At 38.8% G+C, this 20961-nt stretch overlaps 1 protein-coding gene, 1 long non-coding RNA gene and 1 pseudogene across 4 annotated transcripts in view; 2 read left to right on the top strand and 1 right to left on the bottom strand.

The window, feature by feature from the left end:
* The window catches only part of MTUS1 (microtubule associated scaffold protein 1), a 157107-nt gene that overhangs the window by 32747 nt on the left and 103399 nt on the right, over window positions 1–20961 (bottom strand).
* The window catches only part of LOC130829985 (uncharacterized), a 57181-nt gene that overhangs the window by 22389 nt on the left and 13831 nt on the right, over window positions 1–20961 (top strand). Inside the window, exon 3 of one of the 3 annotated variants that reach the window (XR_009047692.1) lies at window positions 14843–15874. The exons of the other annotated variants lie outside the window; for them this stretch is intronic. This is a non-coding gene — a long non-coding RNA (uncharacterized LOC130829985). Of the gene's footprint in view, window positions 1–14842; window positions 15875–20961 lie in introns of those variants that run through there. 3 annotated transcript variants of the gene reach the window in all.
* On the top strand, window positions 6761–6879 carry LOC130830668 (U6atac minor spliceosomal RNA; annotated as a pseudogene).

Raw genomic sequence — 20961 nt, 5'->3', positions numbered from 1 at the left:
TAAAGAGTACTATCCTCTTCACTATTCTGTTTTCTATCAAATACAAGCTTTGTTGTTTCTTTTCCCCCTTCAAGCTTAAAAAACATTTTTTTAAAGCACATGCTACTACTCCAAATCCATCTAAGATGCCAGGCTAAGTGACTGCTCACTTTCTGTCATGGTGCCCTGGGAATTACTCTATTTTACAAGAAAAAACTGTTCCAGTTTGGAACCACTCCAAATGTCTCAGTCACTTTAAACATCAAGCAGAATAGGAAAAACAGGAAACAAGCTGCTTAGCTTCTTAAAATAAGTGGGCTAATAACCAAAACAAATCTAAATATGAAGAAAAAAAAAAAGACAACTAAAAACATAAATGTTTCTTTATTCTCACAGGCATTCCCTATGGCATCCACATTCTATGGTGACAGACAAACCTAAGACAATTTTATAAACAGTAACTATTTTCTCTAATTTTTTAGAGGGAAGGGAACAGTGATTTCTTGAAGGAAAATAAAGAAACCTTAGTATTCATGTTCCAAGAACCAATGGCAAAACACACTCAATATATTCTTTAAGTTAAAAAAGAAAAACAGGAAAAGGGCTCTCATTTTCTGTGGTAACGTTCCATGGTTAAACAACTCATGTTTGCATTAATACTTGATAATTCTCAGTTCTAAAATGACTAAAATATTTATTGTTTTAAAAATACGTAAAGAGAGGGGAAAGGATCCTTAGCCTTTGTTAGTCACCATTATTCACTGCTTAGCAATAATTGCCACTTCCAAAGCAGACAGAGACAGCAACCAATTTCACAGTCATAATATTAAAGTCCTGAAAGAACTTTATAGAGTCACACATTAATGAAAAATAATCTAAATATTTTACAATTCATTCAAATAGATGAGATTAGTATTCCTTTATGTCATTTTCTAAAATTTAAAATGTTCCCAAGGAATTCCCTGGTGGTCCAGTGGTCAAGACTCCATGCTGCCAGTGTAGAGGGTGTGGGTTAGATCCCTGGTCAGGGAATTGAGATTCCACACGCCGTGCAGTGTGGCCAAATAATAAAAATAAATAAATAATATGTTCCCAGGAATTATATGTCATATAACATATAATACTTATATAGTGTTCTTACTGTTTGTAGTGTTTTCTGACTTTGCCTTTCTGTGATCCTCCCAGGAACCCTCCCTAGGGAGGGTGCAGCTCAAGGATGTGGAGGGCCTACCTCCAGCAAAGAGAGCTTGTAAGGGACAGACTCCAAGTCAGAACCTAGGCTTCAGTTCCCACCCACCCTGGAAAGTAGAGATGGGGTGGGGATGTAATATATTACATAACTAAAAATAAATATTTACTCAATAATCTTAACAAAATGTTATTTTAATTCATCTAAGCCCATTATCTGCTAACTCTTCATTTCAATAAATCTACTTACAGATAAATACCTACCTTTTATATAGTGTTTCATAGAATTTTATACAAACAAACAGAAGAGCAAAAAACATCTTTTAACTCTTTGACCATCTAGAATTTACTGCAATATATGTGGATACAGGTTCACTTTCCTGACTGATATCATTGCTATATGTCCTACCAGTACTTATTGAAATAAGCATTTATTGTTCATTGCTTTGAAGTTACCATTTCTTGAATCCTCAACAACATTCCATTCTCCTCCTAGAATTTCTATGCTAATCAGTTTTACTATTTAACACAATACCAGTTTTTAAACGGTTAGGTTATAATTATTTACAAAATCTGAGAATGAATCTTTTATGTTAACATTTTTGGAGAAAACGTTCTTTAAGTTTCTTGCCTATTTAGACTCTCAGATGAATTTTAGTATTAACCAGTCGTGTTCTACCAAGTTATTTCCAAGGAAATAAATTAAGCGTAAATTAATTTATTAAGCCTTGTTTTTTTACACTCAGGTTCAGAAAATAGGTACTCTTTTCATAACACTAAAATTTTTTTCTTCAAATTCTCTCATGCTAAAGTTGGGTAGCAGCTAATTATTTATGTTTGGCTCCTTTATAAACTAAAATTTTTTCACTGGATTATCAAGACTTTTTGAATTTACAAGTCCACGGAAATTATTTGCTTAATAATATTGTTTGGCTAAACTCCTTGACTGTATGTATGTAATATACCTTCCTTTATATTTATCTGTTTTTCTTATTCAATGGTTAATTCCATTTCTAACTGTTCTTTTAAATATAGGGAGATAGACATCTTTTCTTGGTTTAAAGAGATTAACTCTAGTGTTTCTCAATGGACATAAAGTAGATTTTAAAATAATATATTTACAGAATGTTAAGAATCTGTCAATACTTTTTGAAAAAGTGTGTAAAAAATAAGAGTTGAATTATGCCTCTGAAACCATTATGATGGTTTTCATTTTAATTCATTAAGTTTTGTTAAAGGCTCTTATGCCTTTGTGGCTTCAAATTCCTGAGTAACTTTTTTTTTTACCATCTGAAACCTAAGTAGACTTTTTTTTAAATTGCAGTATAACTGACATATAACATTATATTAGTTTCAGGTGTGCAACACGATTCATTGTTTGTATACATTGCAAAATGAGCACCACAATAAGTCTAGTTAACATCTGTCACCATACATAGTTACAAAATTTTTTTCTTGTGATGAGAAATTTTAAGATATACTCTCTTAGCAACTTTCAAATATGCAATACAGAATTATCAACTTGAGTTGCCATGCTGTTACATGACATCCCCATGACTTATTTATTTTATAACTGGAAGTTTGTACCTTTTGACCCCCTCCCCTCATTTCATGCCTTGTCCCCCAGGCCCAACCCACAATTAGTTTTTTCAAATCTGTCAGTGCAACAGTATAAACTACTCCCTGGTTTACCGAGGGAGCTGGTATCTCTCTATGTCCTTTATTATATTTTGGTTGCTTTAGCTTTTGGTAGCAAAATGGCATTTGTGCTTATAAAAGTCCTATTCTCCACATTTTGGAACTGTTAACTGTCAAGGCCTATCTATTTTTTGAAAGTTTAGAAAATTCTCTAAGCACCTAATACTATACTAGGAACGCTGCTAAGATCACTCTAGAACGAACTTAGGTAGTTTTTTGCTCAGGTGCACCCTGGAAAGCATCCCCTGTCCAGGTCTGATTGCATTCCAGTCCTGCACGTCCCGTGGTTCTCAGCTGCTTTCTCCTTAGTGCTTTGCCTGGTTACTGTTTCAACGACATCGGCAGTTAAGCAGTAGGGTGCCAACTCCACCTAACTAAAGAGGTAGGAGAGAAGCAGCTACTGCTTCAGGAAAACTCAAGCTGTCTGGATCCTTCTTCTCTCAGGCTTTCTTAACAGCTGGAGAACTGGAATTTCAAGAGTGGGGAACCTCACTTATCGACATCAGTTCCTAAGTGTCCAGCCATAAAACCCCCAAACACCACACCTAGAACTCAAACACCGCTCTGCCTCAGGAAGTCATAGAAATCATCAGAAATCATCACGTGTGTCATGACGCAGCTCTCAGTGCTACCCACGGAGAAGCTCAAACATTTAAAACCATCCTGATGATGTCGGTCTGCACAGTGTCATATACCCAAATTGATGTTTAAGGACATAAAACTTGGTGATAAGCCTTCTCTAACACACCCTGGCACAAACTGAGTCAGCTGGTAAGCAAGAATTCATTTTATCATGAATCCTACATGGGAGTAAAATGACACCTACAGAAGGGGTTTCGTTGCAAACTTGTTTGCAAAGAAAAGACCAAAAAAACAACTCAAATGTTCATAAGTAGAGGTCTGGTTAAATAAATGTATGGTACATGTATATAGTGAAATGTCGCAGCTGTAACAGAACTAGGAAAGTCTCTTTAAATTTAAAACAACATAGTGAAGAACAATGTAGAACTACCCTATAACAAAACTATCATATAACACATATGAAAATACTAACAATGTTTACTTTTTCAGAGAAGGGAATAAGAACCAGATAGATATAAAGTGTTCTAATGCATTTTTAAATACTTTTTAACCACAGGGTAAATACATTACCTATTCAAAATTACAACGTAATATTTTTAAAGGTGGTTAAAATGAATTCTGAGCTTCAATCTTTTAACTCTTAACCATCAAGCAAGCAAAGTCAATCCATGTTTCTTGCATGGGGAATCTGGACAAATCTAAATAACGCAGCTTCTGTTGCATGCGAATTCTCAGACTAGATTTACATGTCTTCAAATTTTAACCTAAGAGCAAATATGCAAACAGACTGCACTCTACCTAGAGCTGAAAAAGCACACTGTGACCTCAATGTTCCGCTCCATATACTGTGCTCGCTGAGGACAGAGTTGTACTGCATGGTAGCTGATGACCCAACTTGAGCACCCTTTCCTTCCTCCTCACTCCTGGCCCAAGAGAAGATCAGAGATGACGTGCAAAGCCCTGACGCTCATATATAGAGTAACTCCTAATGCCGAAAAGCAATGGTTTCCCTTAAATTCCACACAATTCATTACTTACAGGAAATTAGCTTAAAATAAACCAAACTGTGCCCTTGTGTTCCATTTATTAAGATGTTACTGTTTTGATAATGCAGCTGTATTTAAAACCATAAAATATTTTATTATACCTATTAACAAGCTACCTGATTTCAAAGAATCAACTTACTCAGAAACCTTAAAATTAAATGTTAACTTCTGTTAGACTCAGATGCGTGTCGACAAGATAATTCCCACTGTCACATCTGATCTGACCTTCCTGGGATTCATTCAAATGAAACTGAAACCTCCATCAGGAAAACAAAAGTCCTGAATCCAAGACATTTGCTCACTTGAAAAATAGCTGCTGAATACTGTTTACTGTCTTTGTTCTTTCTACTCAGAAACCTCAATTTAATACAATTTAAAACTAGCCTAATGAAGTTATTTATCATCCTCTTAAAGAGGATAGTTGGGGAAAGAACAACAGGCCCATGTTTCAGACTCAAGTCACTCAGGCATACAGACAGACCCCCACCTCAAGGCTAAACATAATTCTTGAGAGAGAGAGACTTAACCATTCAGACAGGGACTAATTTATTAGCTGCTGAAGACACATCCATCCTAAGGCAAAACAAGCCACTTACAGAATCTGCTGGCTTTCCAAATATTAAACTCAAGTAAGAGACAAGACCTACTAGGAGAGCTTGCCTTGACTTGAGTGAAACACAAAACTATACATAGCATTTAGTCACTAATGTTTGCCTGGTGTTTCATATATCTATTGACATCATTCATTCACTCACCAAATATTTATCAAAATCGACCATTTGGCTTTGCTGTGGGACAGGTGAACCTGCCTGGTATCTTGAGGACAGTGGAGGCAGGTAGAAGAGGGTGGTGTTCTACAAAGGTGCAAGAAGACACCTTGTTTCTATGGTATTAATCTCTTCCTGACTCTCACATTCTCGCCGATCTGTGAAGGTGACAGTCATTGGCTGGTCTGTACTTTCTACTACACACTGCATTGAAAACTAATGCTTGTGGGTTAACAAAACATGAGTAATGCACTAAAGGGCTCTACCAGCAGCCTGGACAGACAGCTGATTCCCGTCTTTCTGCCTTAAGCTGAACCTACATATTTAAAACCCTTCCTGGGGGCAACCACCTCTACTGCAAGTTCTTTCCTTCAGTGTTTCCTTAGTATTGGACGGGTTTTGTGGGTGTTTACCCTGGGAGATTCCATGACAAGAAAGCCTTCAGTGTGAACTACCAGGAAACATGTGCTCTGATTAGAGGGAGTATCCAGTTATAAAACAGTCACCCGCATGACCACTGTGTATTCAGTAAACATCTGTTGGATGTGCTTCTAATAACATTGGTTCTTAATCTGAAGCAACTTTTTTTTTTTGATGCAGTAGAGACAGAAACAGGCCATCCCCAATGGCCATGTGATGTGATAATTATGTAAGAGAATTCTGTACACAGTGCGGTGAGCGTACAGGTGGAGAAACACCTAGATCTGGGGCCATCAAGACAGGGTTCTAGAGGGAGAGTTTGGATGGACATTTACATGTTTGGCAGACAGATAAACAGAAGAGGCCAGAAAACACCAAGGCACAGAGGTATGGGAGGCCCTGGAGGTCCTGGTATTCAGTGCTGACAGCAAAGCTCTCCTGCAATTAAAGATGACATGGCTGGAAGCATACATGGGGCAAGACATGTGCACCATACAAGGTTTTCTCTCGTAGGAGACCCAGCAGGGGTCTGGAGATGCAGTGAAAGATGATCTGAGGGTGAGCAGAGTGGTCCAGAGGGAGGCCTGGGGCGGGGGGGGGGGGGGGGGGGGGCACTCGCGATCGGGGCGTGAGAACAGGCAGGAAATGATGAATGCATTTATGAGGCGGGACAGGAAGCCTTTAGGACCAGTTGGCTCAAGAGGAATTCAGGGTAATGACAGTTTCCAGCTTGCAAACAGCACAGAGAGGAGCAGATCAGCCTGTGAGAAGCAGAGGGCAGAGGGAGGGGGCGTGTGGCGTGGGGCCCGGGAAGGAAGTGTCCTGACGTTCTCTCACACTCCTCTCCTTATGCTCCAAAAAGACTCGACTCTAGCCTCACCTGCTCCATAATGCTTTCCAAATTGAACTGTCTGCCGGGACATTTTCCCGGGAAGCAAACCAGTTCTTTATTTCCCATTGTCCTGAATACAGTGGGTAACACAAGCCTGTTAACACACACTTTTTCAGCTTGATCAACTGAATAGCACACCATGGAAATCCAGACAATCTTACCAAGATTTTTTTTAAAATTATTATTCAGTGTTGTACGAAAGGAGAAAGCATTCCCCCTGACAAGGATGGACGAGGCCCTCGGGCCTGACGACACGCATATAGTTAAGGCACTGACACTAATTCACGGTATCTAACCATCGCTTAAACAAACAAATTCATGTTATCATTAGCTTAAATTTCTATAAACCTTTTCAGCGTTCCTTTCATTACGTGTTTGCTCTAGAAGAGTTCACAGTTATCATAATTTAGGAGTCACATACAATATTTTTTTTTTCTAGGTAGGTTTGACATTTGCTAACTGTGGAACATTTCAAGCTCAGCAAAGCACAGTGTTTAGACTTAAAATTTCCCAAGCTAATTCTTTTGGAGGTGGCTGGGGAGGGGTACCTTAAGACACCTATTAAAATTTTACAGTATTGCATGTTTGGAATTGCTGCAATGGCTTGTATTATATGTAAAACGTTTTTTCTTTCTTAATTTCAGAAGCAGATTACAGAATAGAAGGCTATTCATATTAAATACACCTATTTCAGGATGATTATTGCTTAGACAATTTTCCCTGCAAAACAATCCAAACTTGACCTTGAACAGGGAATAAAACAGATCTCTTACGTTCTTAAAATGAACTACTAACTATAAGGAGAAGTTAATAGAAATTCATCACATTCAGAAATACTTTTAAGAAGGTATCACCCCCGTCAATTTGTTGGCTTTCTAAACAATCTAAAAGTCCACCTTAATATGTTAAAAGTTTATGGATTTGTTTCAGGACTAAAAGAACATACTATAAAAATTTGTACATAATGCAATTGCATACCCGTATCATAAAAATTCTGCAGATGCCAAATGGAAATATTTTTATTTTAATCATCTAACAAGCAAAACTTTCATTATTTTAGTAGAGAAAAAGAACCTGAATTTTTATTTCAACTTAAAATAGGGAAAAGTAGCTTTGTTATACTTGTTCACACTGTAGATAAATTGGACAGGTCTTTTCTCAGAGTATAAGGAAAGGGATAAAATACATATCCATCAAGTTCCCAATGATGTAACCAGGGTGCTGTTTCACAAGACAGCAGCCCTGGGACCGGCTTTTTCCCCTTTGTTGTTAAGCAAGTTACCTAAAATATTAAATGCTAGCCTTCCCATGGACTTCCATATTTTTGTTTTTGTCTTATCATTTCAAATTAACCAATTTATTAGGTGCCTAAAAAGATGCCTGGTATCACAAAGCCAAGCAATGTTTTTGATTTCAGTGATGACAACACGCACCAAGATGTCCCTTTTAATTTGCCACATGGAAGAACACAATACCAAGAATAACATTCTGTCACCACTAGGAACCGATTCCAAAACAAGAACAAAAAGTCCACAGGGCCCTCCTTGCAGTATCTACTTCAAGCACATGTACCATTTTAGAATTTTAAAAGCTGTCTCTTCTGGACTTTTCCACCATGAGCTAGCCAGCTCAAGTGAGGTCAGCACTGTGCCAGGGAGGCCAGGCCCTGAGGATCCGTGCTCCACAGCCACAGGTGGTGTCCCTAACCATCACAGTCACACGTTCTTCGTCAGGCAGGGCCCCCAGCAAAGCAGCATGGCTGAAACAAGGCGCATAAAGACAGAAGACCTGAGTGGGGGTGGGGGAATCCGTAAGATGCACCAAAGCGGGTCAAAAAGCTCCTCACTGCAAATTTAGGACAACAGGCTAACTTTAATAGACCGTAGAAACAAAAATTAGAATAGCCAATTAAAACACTCAACACTAGGAATTTCTATATCACAAACAATAAATAAAAAGAGAACGTCGTTCTCAAAATATTAACCCGTTGAGGAAAGGCAATGTGAGTGACAGATACCTAAAAGTCAGGCCACCAAGGAACAACAGGAAAAAGCCTAGTCTCTCACCCAAAAGAAAGCTCTATTAGTCTTAGTTTTCACCAGCGCTATATAATTGATGCCTTTTATAAAGGACCCCCATGTACTAAAACAATCCAAAGTATCACCTCAGCCAAATACAGAAAAATGATGTTTAATTTTATATACATTTAAAACCACACCTGTTGTCTTTTTGCCTAAGAAAACAGTAATAGGCATACGATATTAATAAAGTACTATTTTTAGCTCTAAAACACGCTTTAGAGCTAATAGAATATCATAATCTATATTATTTCATAGATAGGGTGATTCTCTACTATCCAAAACTCAACCTGAATATTTCAATGGTTCTAATTAAATAAGCATTCACTGTATATACTTTACTTGCCATATTCCTCCATTTCCTCCTGATGAAAAACACTGCTATACTTCCCATCCTGAATCCAACTCCGCACTATAATGTATGTTTTTACACAAACATGGAAAATAAACCAGATACCACATTAAAACACACATTAGCACATTAAGACTAGCTATCTGAAACTTGTGAGATTAAGATACACTTTCTCTTTCAACATCTAACTTTTAAAGGCTTATCAAAAATATTATCCATTATGAGTGAAAATCCATTGAACACATCACTGCTCTCTTAAACAGACTGCTATAACTATGAAAGGGCACATTGTAATGTCATAGCAAAGCTGAAGCTGTAAGACTGTGTTAGCTACACAAGCCCAGCAGTAACTACACAAGCTGAGTATCAACATTTTTAGCATATATGAATGCCATTCACAGCACCAGTTCTTAGCAAATGCTCACCAATGTGGCAAGAGGCCAGGGAAACCTTCAAGATTGCTTTCAAGGAAGCTGAAAAGAAGAATGTGTATTCACAGTGAGATAACACAGAGGTGACAGAAAGCCACATCTCTCATCTGTTGTTCTTGAATTTGGTCCTTTTGATGTCTTTTGCATTCTACAAATGACTGAATACTTTTAAACGGTTTACTAAAAAATTCTAACGTAGTTTTTTATGAAAGCTTTCTAAAACGCTTTCACTGGCTTCTACATTTTGCAATGTGAGAGACAAACATAAGAGAAATTAAGGTTTATTTAGCCTCACCGCAATGCATGACTAGGACGCCCACCGCAAACGCACCACTAATAAATATTTATCTTTTGTGAGCACACTGTAAATACACAAAAACCACCTTTAAGGTTGAGGACATTCTTTCTTGGTGTAAGTATTATTTTATAACTGAAAGTTAATTCACTTAAGAGATCAAAATCAAAGATTAACCTCTGTGTCCAAACAACAAAATGACTTGAAAGTGTTTCATTGACGTATTTACAAACTAGGTGATCATTCCCTAGAAAAAAACATTCATATCATAAAAGAGAAGAAACAACGAGGTCTGTTGCAAGGTTCAACTCGTTAAATGATATACTTTTCTTATTTATAAGCTGCCAGTACGAGCTTCTGAGAAATAACCGTTTTTGCCTTCTCTGCGGCAGCTGCTGTAACGGGGCTCTAAGCCCTTTCATTACCTGTATGTGCTACAGAGATGGCAGAAGTCACACACTCAATTTCCCAGCTTCCCTTGCAGGGAGAAACAGCCATGTGACTGAGATTTGGCCAATGAGGTGTAAGCATCAGTGATTTGGCACCACCCCTTCCCTGGGTCTTGTTTTTCCTGCCCGCAGCAGCCATTGTGAGATCATGAGGCAGCAGTCATGGGGAAAAGGCCAAGAACACAGCACAGGTGTTGATCCTGACATAGCTGAGCCCCTGAATGACCTCGGAGCTGCTGCTGCTTTCTAGGTGAGACACAGAAGCTCCCCCTTAGTGAAGCAGTCTTAACAAACTGCAGATAAAAGCAGTCCTGACTTCACAGTCTGAAAAATGGATACCAAACATAAGAACGTAACTTGATGGCTTTCATTCTATCTAAACAAACTTACTTGCATTCTGCTTCCCTCTTACCAAATATCTAGGCAAAATGGTGCTCTTTAGCACAACTCCAAGTAAATGAAAATATTTGGTTCTGTTAATACTTCTCCTGCCTTTCCTTGAAATACGTGTGCATACGCTCCTCTCCTTTGCTGGAGTAATTACTTTTAACCTTATTAGCTCAGCAAAAAGAATTCTCTCTTAGTGCAGTGAATTGCCTTCACTTGAATCAATGAGAATATTAACTCTGAGGTTCAAAAAGGCACTTTTCATAATAATTAATACAAGTATCTCACCTCCAGCTTTATAGAAGACTTGAATTCCAATAAACCTGGAGGCAAGAAATATTTCTTAGAAGGTTCTTTTCCCTCCACTGACTCATAAAATTGAAACTGATATGTTCAAAATATGAGGCAAAATTCTGAACTAGACGGAACTGAAAATTTTGGCAAGTCAGTGAGATTACTTCTGGACTTCTTAGAAGATGTTAGCACTCCTCTGATGCTGCAATCTTCATCCACACCTGACATCCTGCTACGTCACCCAAAACTCTGACAAATTCACTCTCTTTCCTTGCCCCTGTTTACAGAGGAAATTACATCCTGGACTGGACAACACACTTTGTCAATACACTACAGCACACACTGTCCTGTGGAAGGGCTGGTGAAAAGGCCCATTCTGGCCCTCCCTGGTGGTGCAGTGGTTAAGAATCCAGCTGCCAATGCTGGGGACACGGGTTCCATCCCTGGTCTGGGAAGATCCCACATGCCTCAGAGCAACTAAGCCCGTGCACCACAACTACTGAGCCTGCGCTCTAGAGCCCACCAGCCACAACTATTGAGCCTGCGAGCCACAACTACTGAAGCCCGCATGCCCAGAACCCATGCTCCGCAACAAGAGAAGCCACCGCAATGAGAAGCCTGCGCACCGCAATGAAGAGTGGCCCCCACTCTTCGCAACTAGAGAAAGCCTGCACGCAGCAACGAAGACCCCACGCAGCCAATAAATACATAAATTAAAAAAAAAAACAACTCCAAGATAAAAAAAAAAAGAAAAAAAAAAAGAGGGCCCGTTCTGTCTGGGTCCCCATAACCACCATCCTATTGCTGGAACCGCTCTCTCTACATCCTATGCTCGGACATGCTACAATTCGTTTCCTTGAAGAAGCCAACCTCTCCCCCAGCTCCAGGCTTTCACGTGCTATCTTCTCTGCCTGGAACACTTTCCGTTTCTTGGCTACCCTCCTGTCCCCGGGTCCCAGCTTGAGCGGCACGTCCTCTGGAGGACCTAGATAAAGTCAGCCTCCCCTGCTGGGAGCTGCTTGTGTGCCTAGTCCAGGCCCTACCGTGACTGCCAGCTGTTCTGTGCCTGTCTCCCTGGTCAACTGTGGGCTGTGTTGGGGAGCTCCCTGGTGGTCTAGTGGTTAGGATTCAGTGCTTTCACTGCTGTGGTCCAGGTTCAATTCCTGGTCAGGGAACTGAGACCCCATCCGCTGCGTGGTGCGGCCAAAATTTAAAACGTGTGGGCTGTATGAAGGCAGGGGGCCATGTGTGACAGGCCTGGCTACATTTTCAGCCTCTAGCACTGCACCTACCACATAGTACATGTCTAATAAGTATTTATTTATGAGACAAATGACTTAATCCTGCCATATGGAAGATAGTTCGGAAGCAGGGGAAAGACTGGTTGGTGGCAAAGACCAAAAATATAAAATCCTTCAAAAAGCCCCAAAGTATTAGATTGGGTGATATGAACCTGTCAATATTTGACCACTTTTTTTTTTTCCACATCTAAGAAGAGCAATTTCAAATGCTTCAACCTAATGATAAAGCCTGAACTAGAGTAGGCAGAGGGTAAAAACAATAGCAATTTCAAAGGAGAAAGTCTTAGGTTCTTGCAACCAATTAATTGTGGATAAATGAGAAAGAACAATGGTTCAAAGGTGACCAAGGTTTGAAGACAGAATAAGGGGCAAACAATGGTGTTGTGAAGTGAAAGAAATCAGTAGTATTCACTGAGTTTGGGAGATAAGGAGAGGATTAGGTAAGAATTTTCAGGTGTCAGTAACACATCAGGGGTTTTTTAATCTGTAGCCAGAAAATTCACAGAATTTGAGGTTGAAGAGACCCCAGAAATCATCTCATCTGATCCTTTATTTTGTAGCCTTGTTTGCTTAAGTGATTAAGGTCGTTGACTTGGTTACTAGCAGAGCCAAGGCTACAACCCTGGGCTCTTGGAATCCAAGCCAACTCTGCTGCCACTGCAGCAACCAACACCAACACCACTTCTTTTAATAAGAATCACACACACACACACACACACACAAAGAATCAGACACAAACTACTGCTCACAGCCCATGTGGATAAGAAGACATACGATGACTTCAGTATCTATTTTATTGGAAGATTTCTCAGACCCTCAAGTTATATAATATGGATAAGCTCACAAAAGATTCTTACTGGGGTAAGTAGAATTATATTCTTTATATAATTAAATTTAAAAAGCTTCCCACATACGAAACTTTTTTCTATCACTACTATTCACTAGATCCAACAGAATTACAACAAAATTCACAGCTGGAAAAATCTAAAAAGAAAACAAAAATTCTTAAGAGAGGTCCCAGGTTTTTGTCTCATCTCTGCCACTGACTGTGTGACCTTGGGCAAGTTAATTCACTTCTCTGGGCCTCCGACTTCCTAGTGTAAAAATCAGGTAAACTAGATCACCTTTAAGTACACTCCAGCTCTAAAAATTATAACTGCAATCAAATGAAAGTTTCAAAATATTTTTATGTAAATTCAAAAAATAAAGTGTACCCAAAATATCACTATTAGTCAAACTCTGGTAATAAAAGCCTTGTGCCTTTTGCTTTAAGTTGCCTTGGAAAGCTAACTGCTTCACAAAAATAGTACAAACAACCTAAATTGTTCACTAATGGAAGACTGGTTAAATAAATCATGGCTCACCCAACAACAGGATGTTACAAGACTACTAAGAAGAATGCGGTATATAAGTGTGTTAACATAAAAATTGAAGATATATTCATGTTTAAAAGTAAGCTATAGAAGAGTGTGTATACATATGGTACGCCTCCATTTCTGTGAAACAAAAAGGGATATTAAAAAACCTACACAGGCTTACATATGACTAGAAAATTACCAGAAAGATATACAAGCACCCATGAGAGTGGCTGCCTCTGTGGAAGGGAACACGGCCTGGGTAAGAAAGAGGCTCACTTGCAATTGTACAATCTTCTGTACTATTTGATTTCCTTTTTAACTTGGAGTGTGGGTTGATTTTTTTTTTTTAAGTTAAAATTAAAAGCCATTTGGAGCTACTGTTATTTTAGATTACACAAATTACTGCAAATATAAGGCACCCTTTTATTTTTACTTTTCACCTTTTTATTCTTTAAGGTTAAAAAAGTGACAGTGGCATTTAGGCTGGGAGAGACAGAACCACTGTTTCCCTCTTGACTTACTCCATTTACCTTCAGCTGTCAGCTCCGACCGAGAGGGAGAAGCTGGCAGACTCCCGGTGACAGGTCAAGGGGAGTTACGAAACACGAGGAAGAGGTGCTAGAAGAGATGTGAATTATCCCACAGAGCAGGGAGATGCCCCTGGGAAAACTAAAAGCAGTCAGCTGAAAAAAATCCCTGGGGACAGAGATGGAAAACAAGACCCAGGAGGGCCAGCATGCACGGGAACCAAAAAAATCACCTATTTACACCCTCAAACGATCCTAGCTCAGCTGCCACTAACCAGCCCAAATCCAATATAACAACACTCCAGTTTTTAGAGCATAAAATCAACTTAATTTACCACCGTTGCAATTATATCTAAACAAGAGGTAGCGACCGGAGGCAAATGAATCCTCTGAAAGTGGGCACGCAGGTTTATATGTGCCTAAAATATAGCCTGCGTTTATTTTCATCTCAGGCACAGAAAGTAAAAAGCAGATACAAGCATTAAGATCAGAGGCAGTCTTTTGTGACTGCAAACTTTTCCAGCATGAAGCTTGGAAAACTGATTTTGTGGTTCATTTCCAACCTCTCCACAACCATTACGATGTTTTATTTCAGAAATGTTTAGAACATGGAAATCTTTAGTATATCAAACCAACCTATCCCAATCTCAGCAAGAAACTACATAATGGAAAACCACAGAAACCCTCTCATTTCATCTCCTTCTTTAAGAAAAAGAGAACTATGTCTCAATTTACCTGTGTCCTATTTCCAAAATCATGGGAAGTAAAATGTAATTGAACAAGTGTTGATTTTTCCAGGTTCAGCTGGTGTCAGAGCAAAGAGCTGGGAGCACCCAGGCAACAGTTCTGCTTTCAACAAACAAGCCAAGCACACACCAGCTTGCAGACAGTAAAAGTACTATACACATGTTGAAACATAAGAACATACTACTTATTTTTACAAATTACACGCAGTTCTCTCGTTAGAGCTTGCTTTCGCCAATTATCTATTCCCTTAGAAAATTTCTGATAAACACCTGCAAGTTAATCAAGATGCCCCCCCGTGTAACAGTAAAGAGAGATCTGTGCGAGACAAACCTGTGTGGAAAATGACAGTGCTTTTCCTAAACCCTGAAGGGAGTCGGAGATTTCGAAGCAATCCTTTGGCAGTCAGTCGAACGTGAATGGTGGACAAGGAGAATTTGGGAGACAACAACATGTCTTCAGAGCAAGTGGAAAGATTTCACAGAAGAACCAGCTTCCGTGGACTCTCACATACTGCCTTTTCAAACTCAGCACTCTTTTTCGAGGCCAAGAAATGCAGCGAAAGAAAACATGCCTACATGCCAGACGTCACTCCACCGCACACACACACACAAGAAAACTCCCAGGGCTCTCCAAGTGCTTCTGGCTCCCGTTTCCACTCCCAGATGCTGCCAAAACAATGCTCTTCCTCTGAATACAACCTCCTCCTAGCAGACCCAGCAGTCAGCAGCCTCTGAATGACATCACAGCCAACATGCTTATGGCGTTGTTAGGGTTTTCATCAGAGATGGTGGTGGGGAGGAGAAAGTGGGTGGTCTTAGGCGCTTTATGTAACAACCAATAATGTCACAGGTTCTGCAATGACTTGGAGGATCCTTAAGGGGAAATAACTACTTTGAGGAGTGCCTAATATTTAACTAGTAATTATAAAACATTTAGACTTCGTTAGAGTAACAGGAACGTACTGCATAGCACAGGGAACTATATTCAATATTCTGTGACAAACCATAATGGAAAAGAAAATGAAGAAGAATACATATATGTATGTCATTTTACTATACGGAAGAAATTAATACAACATTGTAAATCAACTATACGTCAATAAAATTTTTTGAAAAGGAAAAAAAGACTTCATTAATCTGTTCTGACTTTTTAAAATTGTAATTATATTCACACTAATAACACTGGGCATTTTTTCAGCTATTTCACATGTAAACCTATGTATAAACCTGATACCTTGGACAAAAAAATTTTAATGGCTTCAAGCAATAAATGTTCCCAATTACAATTTTAAATAAAATTCCTACTATAACACCTGAACTAACACAGTGCTGCAGTTCAGCTATATTCCAAAAAATCTTTTTACTATATTAATGACGTATTGATAAAAGGTTAAAATTCAGCTTTAACACATATTCTGAGGACCTCACTAACAGCCAACAATAAAGGGTTAATGCAATTTCTTTACCAGATGTAATACAGTAGTTCCAGAGGAATAAAAATTAGTATTCTGACTCGAGGCGGGGGAGTCAAGGAAGGGAGGGAATACGGGGATATGTGTATAAAAACAGTTGATTGAACTTGGTGTACCCCCAAAAAATAATAAATAAATAAATAAAATTTAAAAAAAGATTAGTATTCTAAGGACTCCACTTACTGCTTGACTAATTGCATGTATAGAAAATCAGGTGCTTCTCAAGATAGCAATGTTTTGAGACTAGGAACCTCAGGAAGGTGGGATTGTTTATGAGTAAGAACTGAGATCTAGTAAATATCTGAGTAGAGTCCTTTATAAAAGCACATTAAAATATGATGGCAAAAACCAAAAGAGGCTGAAGGGTAAAGGCACGGACATAAGAAAATTGCACCTGCAAAATGCTCACTTCAGTAAACCTAATATTATTAAACCAGGAATAGCCCAACTCGACATTTAATTTTAAAAAGTACAGGAAAACAATATGTGAAAAACGATCTCTGTGTCCAAGATTTCCAAGACTCAGTAACAGAAATGAGTAACATAAATAACTATTAAATGCTATGAGAATGTACAGGAAGCAGTTACTCTTCCAGAAATTCTATGGAGCATTTAGGGTGTGAAGAGGGAAGGAGATGGGCGGGAAAGGAAAATTTGAGTAATCCCTTCTCCCTCTCCCTGCCCCCCGGCCCCCCCCCCCAGCCTGCCACTGTAGAGGTTGTGAGCGAGAGACCCAACCCAGTAACCTGTCAGGGATTAGCTGTGGGAAAACTACAGCCTGTTCACACACAGATGAGGGCTCTTGTAAACACTGCACCCACAGCAACGGAAGCACAAATAACCAAGGAATTAAAGTCTAGAAAAGCTACATTTAGGTGTCGCCTTTTCACTCCATCACAGTTTGTTATTATGAAAAAGCAGCCTTTATAAAAACTAAGATTAAAAATCAGCATTAAAATTATAAACAGAACACTAAATACTGATATTATTAAAGCTAGATACCACCCCCTATGCGATGTTTTTTGTTTTGTTTAGTCTTGTTAGTTAAGGAATAGTAAACTCTAAATTATCCTGGTTAAAAGGAAAATCCCTTAGCCTAGGCTACCCAACAGAAGAAATTAGCAACATGCCACCAATTCATCACACACATTAAAAAGTCTACTGGAACCACCCTAAGCTACACCACATATATTAAAAGTAATGGTGCTAATGACCTTTTTAAACAGCAGAGCAAGGCTCTCCGCCTCTCCCTGTGAGTTGCCCCGCCCCCCCGCCGTGGCCCTGTGTGGCCTGCAGTGCCTCCCCATCCTCTGGGGAACTCTTCCTTCAAAGGCTGAAGACAAAAACCAAAAGAGAGCGGAGCAAGGACCTACAAGAATAAAGAGACGCAGTGCCAGTCAGAAGGAAACGTCGAAAGTCAGAAGCAGTAGTTCTTGTCTGTGCAGCAAAGTGTCCACACGCGCGCTCACAGGCGGGGAGAAGGGGGTACGTGTGAGATGAAAGACGAGGAACAGCGCAAGCTGGGTTTCCACGCTTTCCCAAGCACAGGCTGCCCCCTGGTGGCACGTGCGCACAAGTGCACCGAAGCAAAAGCAGCCTTGACAACCCATGAACAGCCAACGCGCACAGCACGCTACGCGCCAGGCACACTTCTAAACACTTTACATGTATGTACGCCCTCTTTTAAATAATCGAGCAAGCAATTACTGTAGAGTCACAACTGCTTTTACAACCTATCTACTGCAGGGGGTTGGGAAAGCACAGAGTTTAAAACTGGCTCAAAAAGTTTCTTTGATGACTTATTTGATCAGCTGTTATCGCTTGTGCACTCTGTAGTTTCGCTACTTTTACTAAATATAAATGTACCTAAATATAAGAAAAGTGTTCATCTTTGTTATTATACAAAGTCTTAATCTGAACTAAGAAAACATAAGGGTCACCAAGGACAGTAAGGGAAAAGCTTAAGGAACTTTTGGTACCGAAGACAGAAAAATGTAACTACAGTCACGAAAATTAGGAATAAGATGAATTTTTATGAAGCACAGCAGAGTCTGTGTTAGGATGTCAAGTGGGAAAACAAAGCCATGATTTAAATTTGTATGTATAGTAGCATGTCAATGTTAAAAAAAAAAAAAAGAGTAACAAATGCTGGAACAAATATACCAAAATGCCAGCAATGCTCTGGGAGTCAGGGTAGGCTTATTTCTTTGCTTTATGTTTCCCTATTTTCCCATTTTTTTAAGCAGAGATCACAGAGTCAAAAAAATAAAGTTTTTTTTTTAAAGTTTAAGTGACAGAACAGCTTTCTGAAAAGCCCATGGTGTGGGCCACGTTTCTATTAATGACACAAAGAAAGAAAAACAATGAATAAATAATTGTACAAGGTCTTTAGTAAGGCTTAAAAAATAGAGAAGGTATGTCATGGATGACAGAAGTGTTTGGCAGGTCAATGTGTTACAATATCACAGTAGACTCAAATAAGAATCACAGATTCTACTGCAATCTGTGTAGAAGTGTGTGCGTTTCATTAGTGACTTGACTTTAGAAAACAACGTTGTATGCGGTGCAGGGTTGCTTAGATGCTAGGAAATACATCCAACTAGGACAGGTTTTATCTGTTCTCGTTAATGATCATCAGGAATCTGGAGATGGAGAAGACTGATATTTAAACCAGGGATTCAAGCATCTCTATCCAACCACTCTGCCCCTAGAACTCCGACACGAGCACCCGTCCTAATGTATCTCTCCTCCTCTGCAGAACACTAATGGCCACATTTTCTTCATTTTTATGCATCATAATTTTTACTTTCTTTTAAGTTCAAATCTCTATCCCAGCTGTAGAAAGTTCAACTCAGAGTCCAACTTTTCCATAATGCCCTCTTCCTTAGTAGGAGAAAGAATGTCTGTAAGATACATTGTGAATAACTGTCAAAAAAAATTCACATAAAACTAGAAAAAAATTCAATCTCCACCCATCCTTAAGGTTATAAATTCTTCAAGATCAGTGGCATTGCCTTTTATTTCTTTGGTCTCCCAAAACAAAAATAATAATGTTTTATCCATGTACAATGTTTGTTTTTAAAAACTAAGGAAAAAAAACATGTTCAATGTATAATTTTTTAAAAAATAAAAGTTAAATTACCTGTACATCATAGTGCTCTGTAACCAGTTTTCTTGAACTTAAAACATTTATCTTTACATGGCATTAAAAGCTCTCTATGTTGTTATTTTAATGGCTTCAAAAATTTCATTAAAATGTCAGTGAACATAACACCTGTTTAAATCATTCAGATTGTTTCCAATTTTCCCCTCTTCTAAACAATTCTGAAAAGCAATAAATAAGTCAATCAATGATTTTCCTAGAATCAATTCTGATAAATGGAATTCCAGGGTAGAAGGCTTTTGTTTTATGTCAAAGTGTCTCCATCCAGAAAGGCTGTAGTAATTTATACCCCCTCAGTGGCAGGGGTATAAACCTGGTCCTCACGCATTCACCAACATTGTGTATTACTCATAAAAATAGACAAGAACTGACAGCACATTATTTTAATTAACATTCATAAACTTTTTTTCATGTTTCTTAGCCCCTCATATTTCTTCTTTTATGTCTAATTTTCTCTTTTCCCATCTTTTAATGAAGTATAGTTGATTTGCAAAGTTATGTTAGTTTCAAGTGACAAAATAGTGATTTCACATTTTTATAAACTCCATTTTAAATTACTATAAAACATTGACTATATTCTCTGTGCTGTACATGACATCCTTGTATCTTATTTTATACCTGATAGTTTGTACATCTTCATCTCCTTCCCTGATGTTGTCCCTCTTACCTATCCTCTCCCCACTGGTACCCATTATTTGTTCTCTGTGAGTCTGTTTCTGTTTTGTTATATTCATTCAGTTTTTTAGATTCCACAGTATTTGTCTTTCTTTGTCTGACTTACTTCACTAAGCATAAAACCCTCCTGGGTCCATATATGACGTTGCAAGTGGCAAGATTTCATTTTTTATGGCTAAGTAATATTCCGTTGTGTGTATATACACATATATATATATATGCCACATCTTCTTTATCCATTCATCAGTTGATGGACACTTAGGTTGCTTCCATATCTTGGGAACTATAAATGCTACTCCTATGAACACTGGGGTGCATGTATCTTTTTGAACGACTGCTTTCATTATCTTCGGATAAATACCCAGGCGCGGAATTGGTGGATCATACAGTAGTTCTATTTTAAATTTTTTGAGGATCCTCCATACTGTTCTCTGTAGTGGCTGCACCAACGTACGTTCCCATCGACAGTGCCCCAGGGTTCCCTTTTCTTCCCGTCCTCGCCAACATTTGTTGTCTTTTTGACGACAGCCTTTCTAGCAGGTGTGGGTGATAGCTCTCCGAGGCTTCCATTTTCATCTCCCTTGAGGATCTGTTTACGTTTCTGTTGTGCAGTTGTTTTTATCCTGCTGATGTGAAACAGCCTTAAATGGAGTAAACAGGTTGCAGACGTTGTCCCAATTCGTTGCTTGATTAACACTGTTTACAATGTTTTTCAGCTGAGATGTAACTGAGATACGTCATTAGTTTCAGGTGTACAACGTAATGATTCAATACAAGCATAACATGGTTTTATTGCACTTCACAGATATTGTATTTTTACACATTGAAGGTCTGTGATTTTTGAGCAAGTCTATTGGCACC

The sequence above is a fragment of the Hippopotamus amphibius genome, chromosome 10 (genome assembly GCF_030028045.1).
Source record: "Hippopotamus amphibius kiboko isolate mHipAmp2 chromosome 10, mHipAmp2.hap2, whole genome shotgun sequence".
In the NCBI taxonomy this organism is placed as follows: domain Eukaryota; kingdom Metazoa; phylum Chordata; class Mammalia; order Artiodactyla; family Hippopotamidae; genus Hippopotamus; species Hippopotamus amphibius.
This window is presented reverse-complemented; position numbering and strand designations above follow the sequence as displayed.